The following is a 10530-nucleotide window of genomic DNA, read 5'->3' as shown; positions in this document are numbered from 1 at the left end:
AGAAATAATAAGAATTTTAGAAGAAGAAAATATAGAATGAAGAGCTATTAAAAGAGAAAAAGGCTGAGAATTTTTTTTTTTTTTTTTACAATAGTTAAAAAATGAAGATGAGATTCAGGATACACGGCAAGCAATGAGCTGAGTAAATAAGTATAAATCCAAATCTAAGTCCACTATAATGAAATTACAGAACAATAAAGCAAAAATTTCTTACAGCAACAAAGAAAAGACATATTTCCTACAGAGATAATAGGATTAGACAGGAAACAGACTTATCAACAGCAGCAACACAAACCAAAATTCAATAAGATAATATACCCAAAACTCTAAGGAAGGAATGAGATCCTAGAAGGAAAATTAAATTTAAACAATCATTGTCTACAGAAATAACAATAATATTGACAAATTTTAAAGGAATAAAAGAATGTGAAACTGAAATAGTGGACAAAACAATAATATGTAGGAAAAGTCAAAGATGATCGGAGCTCTGAAGATTGGTGGATGGATAGAGATGCTCACTTAATATTACACTTTTTAAAATCAAGTATGTGTGATAAAAATGTAAGATCGACACCTAAAAAGGTTGTATGAATATACAAATATACAAATGAGATGTATTATTACCAAATCAGTGGAATAGGAAAAGGGAATAAAAAAAACTTAATCAATCTATTAAAAGGCAAGAAAAAAAGAAAGCTGATATATAGCAAAGTAAATATAAAGCCCAAAATAGGATGGCGGAAATAAATTCTAAGTAAATGTAAATGGATTAAATGTGTCAGTTAAAACCCAGAGATTGTTAACTTGGATGGAAAAAAAATCTGTGTGGTTTATAAGAGACTCATCTAAAATAAAAACAGATCAAAAACAAAAGAGGGGTGTTTATTAGAGTTACATTTATATCAGACTTTAGGGCGAAATTCGTGATTAGGAAATAAAGATTGTTATAAAAATATGACAATTATAATATGTAATATGTACCTAATAACCTCAAATAAAAAGCAAAAATTGAATTCCCAGGAGAAAATCATAGTAGGAGCTGTTTTAATCCATCTCTTCAGATAGATAAAGCAAATTTTTAAAATTAGTTAAGGAAGAAGATTTGAATACGTCACTTTTGGAATGATAATGACAAGTGTGCAAATAATGCTTCTGGCTCCAGCTCAAAGAGGTTTAGGGTTCTTCTCTCTGAAATTCATTTGGGAAGGCAAACTTTCTACAGGACAGACATTCTTTTATGGGAAGGAAGGAGCCAAATTCTCTGACCTTTACTCTAACCTGAGCAGGACTCCCTCATGTGGATGAGACCTGTTCCAGTCTCGCCTTAGGGAGGAGGTGATTTTGGCATGGAAACACTGCTGACTGTTATGTAACTTGGCTGGAATTTTTTTCCTTCTGCTTTTTAAATTAGTGCAAGCTAGTGTGGCCTCAAGATTCTTTGCACAAAGCTGAGGCAGCAGAAAGTCACATGCATTAGTTAAGATGCAGGCTAAACTGCTGTCACAAAGACACAGAAAGATACAGTGGCTCAGATGAGATTGTTTATTTCTCTTCCTGGGAACAGTCAGTACCAAGCAGGTAGGTGGCGCTGCTCATCCTACTTCCTTCTATTTTGTTGTCCTCGTCTTCATTCCCACATCTGCATCTCAACCCATGGAAAAGGCAAGCAACTCCTTTTTAAAATTGTGACTCAGAATTTGCACGCAGAACTTCCACCTATGTCCCTCTCTCTGGAACTCAGTCACATAGCCAGTCTGAGCTGCATGGGAACCTAGGAAATATTGTCTCCAGCTGGGCATCCATCTTCCTTACTCCTCAGCATACATGTGTGTGTGTGTGTGTGTGTGTTGTGGGGTCATTCTACTGCTACAAAGAAGAAAATTATACTGGACAACAGAAGAAAATGAGCAGTGTCAATGGCAGCATAAAACTTTATTTCTAATTGTAGTCCCACTCATTATGTGTGAGAGACAACGGAACCTCTTTGAACCTCAGCTTTATCCTCCAGAAAATCTCACAGAACCATTATCCCCAGCAATCAAGAGAGTGGAAGTGAGAGCCAAAGAGCTCTTGGTTGGCCCCTGGCTCTGTAGTGTCTGTTCTACCTGGAGCAGAGGCCTCAGCCAGGCACACCCTGCACCTCAGAGCCACAGGCCCTGTTTGGAGGGTCGGCCAACAGTTGACCTGCTCCTGCCTCTGGCTGCCATTCCTGGAGCCCCTCGTTCCTTCTCCTGAATCCCCCTTCTCCTGCTCCCACTTCCTCAATGAAAGGATTTTGCAGATTGATGAACTGTCACCTGGAAGGTGGAGGCAGACCCCAGATCCCTGTATTCTTGAAGGAAAGAAGGATTAATGAGCTCCTCAGAGTTGTCTCTGGGCTGGTGTCTCTCATCTTGGTGCCTGCTCGGGCTGGGGGCGGCCCACCACCGAGAGACAGGCAGGCGGCTACAAAGCTTTGGTCATGCTGCCCTATGTGTGACCTGTCAGGTTTTGTTTGTGATTCGTTTTTGCCCAATGGTGCAGGTCACACGCTGAGCTTCTCCCAGGAATCTGATTGTTTGCAGTTGTAAAGTACAGGAGCTTGGATCTGTCCGAGCAGAGGGTTAAATCATAGAGTGTTTTACAAGGGCAGCTATAGGGAATGTCTTGTTTTCTCCTTATATGGCTATTTTTCTCAGTCCAGAATCCCAGGGTGTATTTTACGTGGTTGAAATACACAAATGGAGTCATAGTCTTAGCCAAACATGCTATGTGGCTTTAAAATTAACAAGCCTCTCTCTACTTCTGTACCCCAAACACACATTCACACACACGGTTTCCGTTGAGACGGTGGAAAGATACTCCTTCCTTTTTAGCCAAAAATATTTGATGGGGTGGATTTCTACGATTCCATTGCTTTATGCATGAGAAATATTTCTTTTGATCAGAGCAGTTTGCAAGCATCTAAGTCAAATTTAAGTAACAAGTTTTTAATGAATGGCTATTGTATGTGAAGTGCTACGTTAGCTGGTCCTGGGGTAAACAGGGAGAATGGGGCATCGCATGTTAAAATATGAAAAGGAAGGATGTTTAATGATAGTTCAAGATAATACTAGGAGAAGCATCAGAAGGCAGCACATGGCGAATAAGAGCATGAGCTTGCCACCAGCGTTCAGGGGAAGGAGAGATTTGTTTAGATCTTCAAGGTCAAGGCAGATATTGTGGAAGAAGTGGGGGTTTGAACTAGATAGATCTGGCACAGTCGAGGGAACTGGGGGAGGCATACTAGGTGGGGGAGGCTTGAGGGAATCTGAGGAGGAAAAAAAATGAGGGGGCTTTTAAAAGAAGAAAGTAAATAATCCAGAATAACTAGAGTAAATGGTTCACGTAGGAGAAAATTAACTTCAGGAGGGAATGAATGGTCGTAGACTGAGGCTGGGAGTGGACTGGGAAATCAGGCTGAGGAGCTGGGATTTCTGCTGCATGGTAAAGGGGAGCCACTGAAGGCTTTGGGTACTTATTTTGATCTGGATCAGTCCGGGCACCAAGATTATCAATAATTTATGCTTCCAAACTATTTTTTTATTTTGGCTACTTCCGTGTAAGTGACTTAACCCAGAAAATTAGGATTGGATTAATTAAATATGATGTTTAGGTATTAAAAATAAGATTCCTTATTGAGATTTTCTTAATTGATGATTTCACAAATGAGAAATTTGGAGTTTCTTATTGAGTATAATTCTTGGCCACACCTTCTGGAACACAAACTATGAACTCAAATTTTCAGGGAAAAGTTGACAGACCAACTTTCATGCTTTGTGGACAGAGCGGCAAACTTTGGATAAAACATTCAGCTTTGGAGTCGGACCAAGAAACATCATATTTTGAGCAAATTTGGATGAAAATTTGCATTTCAGGGCCATTTTGGAGATAAAATCTGGTGTGGGAATTATGTCCCCCAAAGCCCACTTTCTGAGTCTCATTCGATATTCACTTCAGTTTTCTTCCAGAGATAGAGCTGGAATTATGATGTCTATTATAAATGTGAAGAAACTGTCAAAGACTTTTAATGACTTTCCCAGGCTCACACAGCTAGTTCATGGTGGAGCAAGACTCTCAGGAGTCTAGAGAGGTTCAAGCAGTGTCCTTGAAATAGTGAGTTGGCAGTGCATGCACTCCAGTGGGTCAGAGGCACGGGCGTACAGTCAAGGAGGCAACAAAATTAGACAGAGGCTGCTTCAGCCAGGCAGGTGAGAGGTGATGACAGGGTGACCAGGATGAAGTGAGAAAGAGACAACTCTTGTGAAGAGGGTCATGAGGATTCTAGCCTGAGGGAAGAGTGGCAGCAACAACCCCAATGACAGCTCTCACAGGCCAGGTGGCATGGCACTGATAGGGAAGGGCTCCCATCCAGGGCTAGCCCAAGCAAAGACACTGAGAGGTAGAAGGCACTTGACTCCCCCTGGGATCCTGGGCAAGTCGCTTGATTTTTCTGAGTCTTAGCTTCCTCCTGTGCAAATGAAATGAATCACAGCCGCTGAAGGTGAAGTGTTGCGAGAATTAGATGACGAGATGGAGGCAAAGCCTCTGGCTCTGTCCCTGGGACATGGCCATGTTCAGTATAGGTTTTTTGAATGATTCCATCAATGGAACTGCCAAGCAGGTAAGCTAGAAACGATAGGGAGATCTGCAGTTTGTCTAGGGAAGAAGGTGGCATTGGGTTTTACATCTAAGAACAAAAGAGAGACTCTAAGGAACAGGAGCTCTCTTTCTGTTATAATTTATAATAGATCATTGAGGAAGATCAGGCTGAAGAACCACACATGCGTGCGCGCACACACACGCATGCACACAAATCTTGCTGAGGACGTGCTATAGGTCATCAGAATGGACAATGGAAAAGGCCTCCACTTGAGATGCCCATTTGTGGGACTATCAAGGATCATTTGATGATGATTATGTATTCCTGTTTTAAAGCCTCCTTCTAAAATATTTAGTGCTTACAAGGGAGAATGCTGGGCTTCCAGGTTATTTGCATGGGTATTGGGTGGGTGGTAAGCCAGGGAGGTGTGATGAGCTCAAGTCATCTCTGACATAAGATCAACGTTGAAATACACGAGGTCACAGGATGGTGAAGCCAGAGAGGTCAGGAAGAACAATCAGGATATAAGTGGATTCTATATCATTGTTTACTATCTAAATGCATGCTATTTATAAATACTTATTTTCAAATCCATCGTGTAATATAACTCATTATCACACATAATAATAACCACTATTATGTATTTCCATGTTGTTGTTAATGATATAAATGTTCCCTTATACTTTTATATCTTGGATGATTCTGTCGTTTGTCAGAGCTGTACGATTCACATTGATGGGCAACATTACGGTGTTGAAGAGCAGTAGGTGTATTGGTTTAGCAAAAGCACAGAATCTTGGTGATGAGTACTGAAGTGTGGAGAACCCAGCCAGTTTCGGAAGGTGGTAGCCAATTTAATAAAATCATTCTTGATTGCCCTGTTTGCTTGAGCTCTTCCAGAATCACATTCTTGCTGAATTCCTGCCTCCTTCCCACCCATACATTCTTGAACCATATTTCTAATAAGCAGAACCTGGTGTCAGAAGGTCCCACCACATTATTTGTTTTGCACTGTAATTTCAACATGTATTAAGTGGGCTCAGCACCAAGAGGACCACATTTATTTGGGCCACTTCAAAAGTGGAATCCTTTTGAGGAGAGACTGGCAGGGTGCAGTGGAAGAGGCATCTTTGGTTATCAGATGTGGCTCTGTTCCTTACATATCCTTCCTTGGATCTCCTTCTACAACACTACTTGCAGAACCTAAGGTATCTATCCATCACTTATAGTGAATTTGAGGGTGACTAATGAAATCAAAATACTGAACCTTAATATGGGGGTCATTCTACAAGTTCGCTATTAGGAAGAATCCAAGTCTTGCCTGAGTTTCAAAGAACAATGAAATGACCTGGCATCACTCATGTATGTCTATTTTAGTTGCATTTACTTACCCTTGTTCCTGGAGCTGAGATGCATGGCTGGCATTGGTAAACCAGGCCAGAGGGAGAGCCCTCGCTACTCACTGGGGAAAACCATGCCATTTATTCCAAGAACGTGCAGAAACAGCATTTGATTGGGAAGAGGCCTTAGGTCATTTATCTCCCACTTTTAAAATGATGAGATCGATGTGTCTCCCCAGTGGGCTGTCCCTTTCTATTCAGCAACAATACACTACTTCTTTTCAAAGAGAAATATGCTTCCAATAAGGGGGAAGGGAGGCAGGGGGTGGTAGCAAAGGGGATCAAGCAACTTTCATTGAAGGATTCATTTTTGATTTAAATATTTTGTTCTAATCTCCAACTTCCTTTTTGACTTGGCAGAATGACCAAAAGAAAAACAATGTCCCTCCCTAGCCCAGTTTACAGCCTGCCAGAGCGGGGGATCCGGTTACCTCTTCCAAATTGTATACGTTGGGTTGTTCAATATATTAGTTTTTTTTTTTTTCCTTTTAAAATCTATTGCTCATGTACATAGGGTTTTCTTTTAATGTCATGTCAAACTGGACTTTGGTGAAAAACCACAAGAGAAAAAAAACCAGAATGAAAAATATAGAGCAAATTTAACCAGCTATTTAATACTTTTTTTTCCCCTGGTTCTTTGAGTATGTTATGGAAGGAATTCTCTGCAAGCGATACATCCTGTAACTGTAGGCAGATGTAATCCCCTGGCCGTGACACCAGCAAAGATTTCCCTTCACACTGGAGACATTTGCAGCCGTTTTGTTCCCTCCCACAGAAAGGAAGCGCTCAGGGAGGAGGATGTTATGGGCCCTGTGCACAACCTGTAATGTTCCACGTTGTGTTTAAAATCCCCAGGATGCCCTTTGAGCCTCGCCTTGGAAGGGAAAGAAACCCAGGGTGTTGGGATGTAGGGCTGGAATCTGGGGAGCACCCACAGGGGTGCTTTCTCTTCTCAGAAAACCCTTCCTCTTTCCTGTTGCCAATCTGCCCCACTCGTCACTTTGAGCCTCCTTCAAATGCATCTCCTGGAGGACATGTGCCTGGGTAGACTCTGCCCAAATCCAATCTCTGCTCATTTTAGTGCTCTCTGTATTATATCCTAAGAGGTCACCGCTACATTTATTTGGACTTTTGCCTTTTCTCTATAAGTATGTTAAAAACATATTTTCCCTCATGGTGGGAAGTGTTTTTTCTACTGGGAGGATAGGAGACAGATTCCACATGCTCGAGGTATGTCTTGTCCGGGAGCCCCCAGAAACACACCCTGATACTGATTTGAGATCCTAGGAGAGCAGAGAGGGAGGGAGGAAGAAAAGGAGGACACCAAAGGGGCCTCATCAAGCTAGTGGCCGCTGTGGGCAGTCGGGTCTTATTCCAGCCAGGGAAGCTATCTCAACCTTGGCACTACTGACATTTTGAGCCAGATAATTTCTTGTCGTGGGGATTGTCCTGGGAACTGTAGGTGATTTACCAGCATTCCTGGTCTCTACTTACTAGATGCCATTAGCAACTCCCCATTTCAACAGGAGTGACAAAAATGTCCCCAGAGGGTGCCAAACACCTCCTGGTGGAGGCAAAACAGCCTGTGGTTTAGAAGCATGGGAACCATGGGGAATCATAGGTCAGGTTCAGGTGCGGGCTGTGGGAAGTCTAGATGGCAAGCACTGAGATGGTAAGGACAAGGGGATGTGCCACGGGCGGGCATTAAAGTGTCTGCTGCAACCTCTTCTGGAAACGGAGGAGTGAGCAGAACTGCTGTCACTCAGTGTTGGTGGCTGACTGCAGATAGCTTCAGGCAAGAGGCCGTCCTGTAATAAAACCTACAGAAACATTCGTTTTCAATGACTTCTTCCTAGTTCTGTAAGCTTCCGTCAACTTGATGTCCGTTCATCCTTCACCCTCATCATATCCTCTCCGAGAAAAGATTAGATAAACTAAGGCTCTCTTTCCCCAGGCTACAGATGCTCTCTGGGCCTGGAGAGAATTGAGCCTCAAGACACCCATTTCTTGAGCCTACTGGGAGTCAAGCAGTTTCCCTGGGCTGTCTCATTGCTTTCTCAGATCAGCCCTGCAGTAAAAGTCTCGTTAACCTGTGTCACACACTGGGGGAGGTCACCACCTATAGACACAAAGCTATTGAAGGGCAAAGTTCAGATATGAACCCAGCTCTCCCTGCATGTAAAGTGCGTGAATTTTACTATTTTTCCAGTGGGTTGGGGGTGGGGAAAGAATATTTTAGGAAGAGGAACATTTTTAGGAGAATGCTGAAAAAAACAACAACAAAACACCAGAGGAATGAAACGTGGTCTTGAGCATGGGGAATTGAGGATTTTAAAGGAGTGTGATGTGTTAGAATAGCGCTGCTTTCCTTTTTACCAAGGCCCAGTTGAGTAGGATTGTCCCCAGAGCCCAGGACTCCAGGAGCTGCCTTCACTATTCCACTGATGCTATTCTGGCAAAGATCTGGCCAAGTCCAATGGACATATTTCTGCCTTCTTCCCCTTGACCTTCACATTTGACATGTAAACCACCTCTTCTGGAAATCATCTTCTTCAATGTTCCTTGTACATCTTACCTGCTTCTTTTCTCCATTGCTCTGATCATTCCTTCCCAGTCTCCTTGGCTGGTTCTCCAACAGTTACCCTTAAGCGTGGGCTCTAAAGGCCACATCCTCAGCTTGATCATTATCATTTATAATTCATAATTTCCCTGGATGAAGTCATCGACTTCAATGTATCAGTTCCTGATTTTTAGATTGGTGACTTGCAAGTCTCTGCTTGGGGCTGCTATAACAAAAATACCAAACACAGGGTGGTTTATAGACAGCAGAAATTTATTTCTCATGGTTACGGAGGATGGAAGTCCAAGATCAGAGTGCCAGCATGGTCAGGTTTGGTGGAGGCCTTGTTCCAGGCTGTAGACTGCTAACTTCTCATTATGCCCTCACATGGCAGAAAGCAGAGACAGCAAGCAAGCCCTCTTGTGTCTCTGCAGAGCACTAATTCCATTCATGAGAGCACCACCGTCATAACCACATCTAATCCTAATCACGTCCCAAAGGCCTTACCTCCTGATACCACCACATTGGGGGTAGGGTTACATCATATGAATTTTGGGGTGATAATTTAGTTTATAACAGAGGACATTTCTGTGTGAATATCCTGTGGGTAAGTAACTTAGACTCAACACGTCTCAAACAGAACCCATTAACCTCCCTCCAACTGCCCTTAAATTTGCCCCCTTCCTGTAATCTCTTTCCAGTTGGTGACCCACTTATATATGAAGCTTCTCAAGGCAGAAATCTGGGATGGGGGTCCTAAAGCTCTCCTTTCCACCCCATCCTCCTCCACCCATTTGCCGCCCAACAAGTCCCATTCTGCCTCCAATATCTCCTAGGTCTTTCTCCTCTCACCACCTACCACTGCTGCTTTAACGCAGATAGCCTTTGTTATTCATCCCTCCAACATCGCGCAGCCTCCAAGCTGACCTCCCCGTCTTCAAGTCTCCACTGACCATTCTTTCTAAAAGGCAAATATGACCATCACCACGTTCTATTTGAAATTTAAAAATATAATTCTTACCACATCCCAAATGAACTCCAAATAGTTTTTCCAAGTATACCGAGTTCTTAGTCGCCTGAAGAGGGAGAATATAGTGTGATTTAGAATAGACGCTCCCTGGATTCAGATCTTGGCACCTCAGGAAAATTACCTATCTTTTCTTAATCTCTGGGTGAGAATAGCACAATGAGCACAATGGCCAGCTCTTAATGTCCTCGTTTCACCCTGATACACCCCAGGGAAGTTGGCTGGGGGTCCCACTTGACCCATGAAGAAACAGAGCTTCAGAGCATCTCAGTACCTTCATTAAAAAAAAAGGGGGTTGACTCAAGTAGATATATAGGTCTACATGACCAAAACTTCTCATTTTCCATAACTGAAATGAGGCAAAGTTTCCTCAAATATAAAATGGGATCAATAGTAACCTGTATAAATATTCCATAAAGAAAGCACTTTTAACAGAACCTGGCCCATATTAAGAGATCAGTAAATATTCTCTACCATTATAATTGCCTGACTTCCAAGATTGCTAAGTGTGTGAAGTAAGGTGAAACTTGTGGAAGAGCTCTGCCTGCCGTATATCATCTTGTCACTGCATCCTGTTCCTCATCTGTGACACAGAATTTTTGGCCCTGGGCTGGCTAGGGAGCAGGGATGCAGGAAGGATTAGCACACTGTCAGCATTGGCACATCCATCAGGAGGAAAGACCCCAGTGGAAAAGGACACATGGAGGGCGCCTGCGTGAGGAACAGGGTTCTGAGTCTGTGCTGTGTCCAGCGATAAGCTCTTAGGAGTCAGGCAAAGCAGCAATTGATACATCAAGTTTATACATTGGTTGCTGAGCTTGAGTTGCCTCCTGTCCAAGAATTTACCATGCTGCCCTGTGAGCGTCTTTGGGAACACAATTAAGGGGTCTAGAATATTCCCAGGACACACTGCCTGATGGAT

Source organism: Pteropus medius, unplaced genomic scaffold, assembly GCF_902729225.1.
Source record: "Pteropus medius unplaced genomic scaffold, Ma_sr-lr_union100, whole genome shotgun sequence".
Classification (NCBI taxonomy): Eukaryota; Metazoa; Chordata; class Mammalia; order Chiroptera; family Pteropodidae; genus Pteropus; species Pteropus medius.
This window is presented reverse-complemented; position numbering follows the sequence as displayed.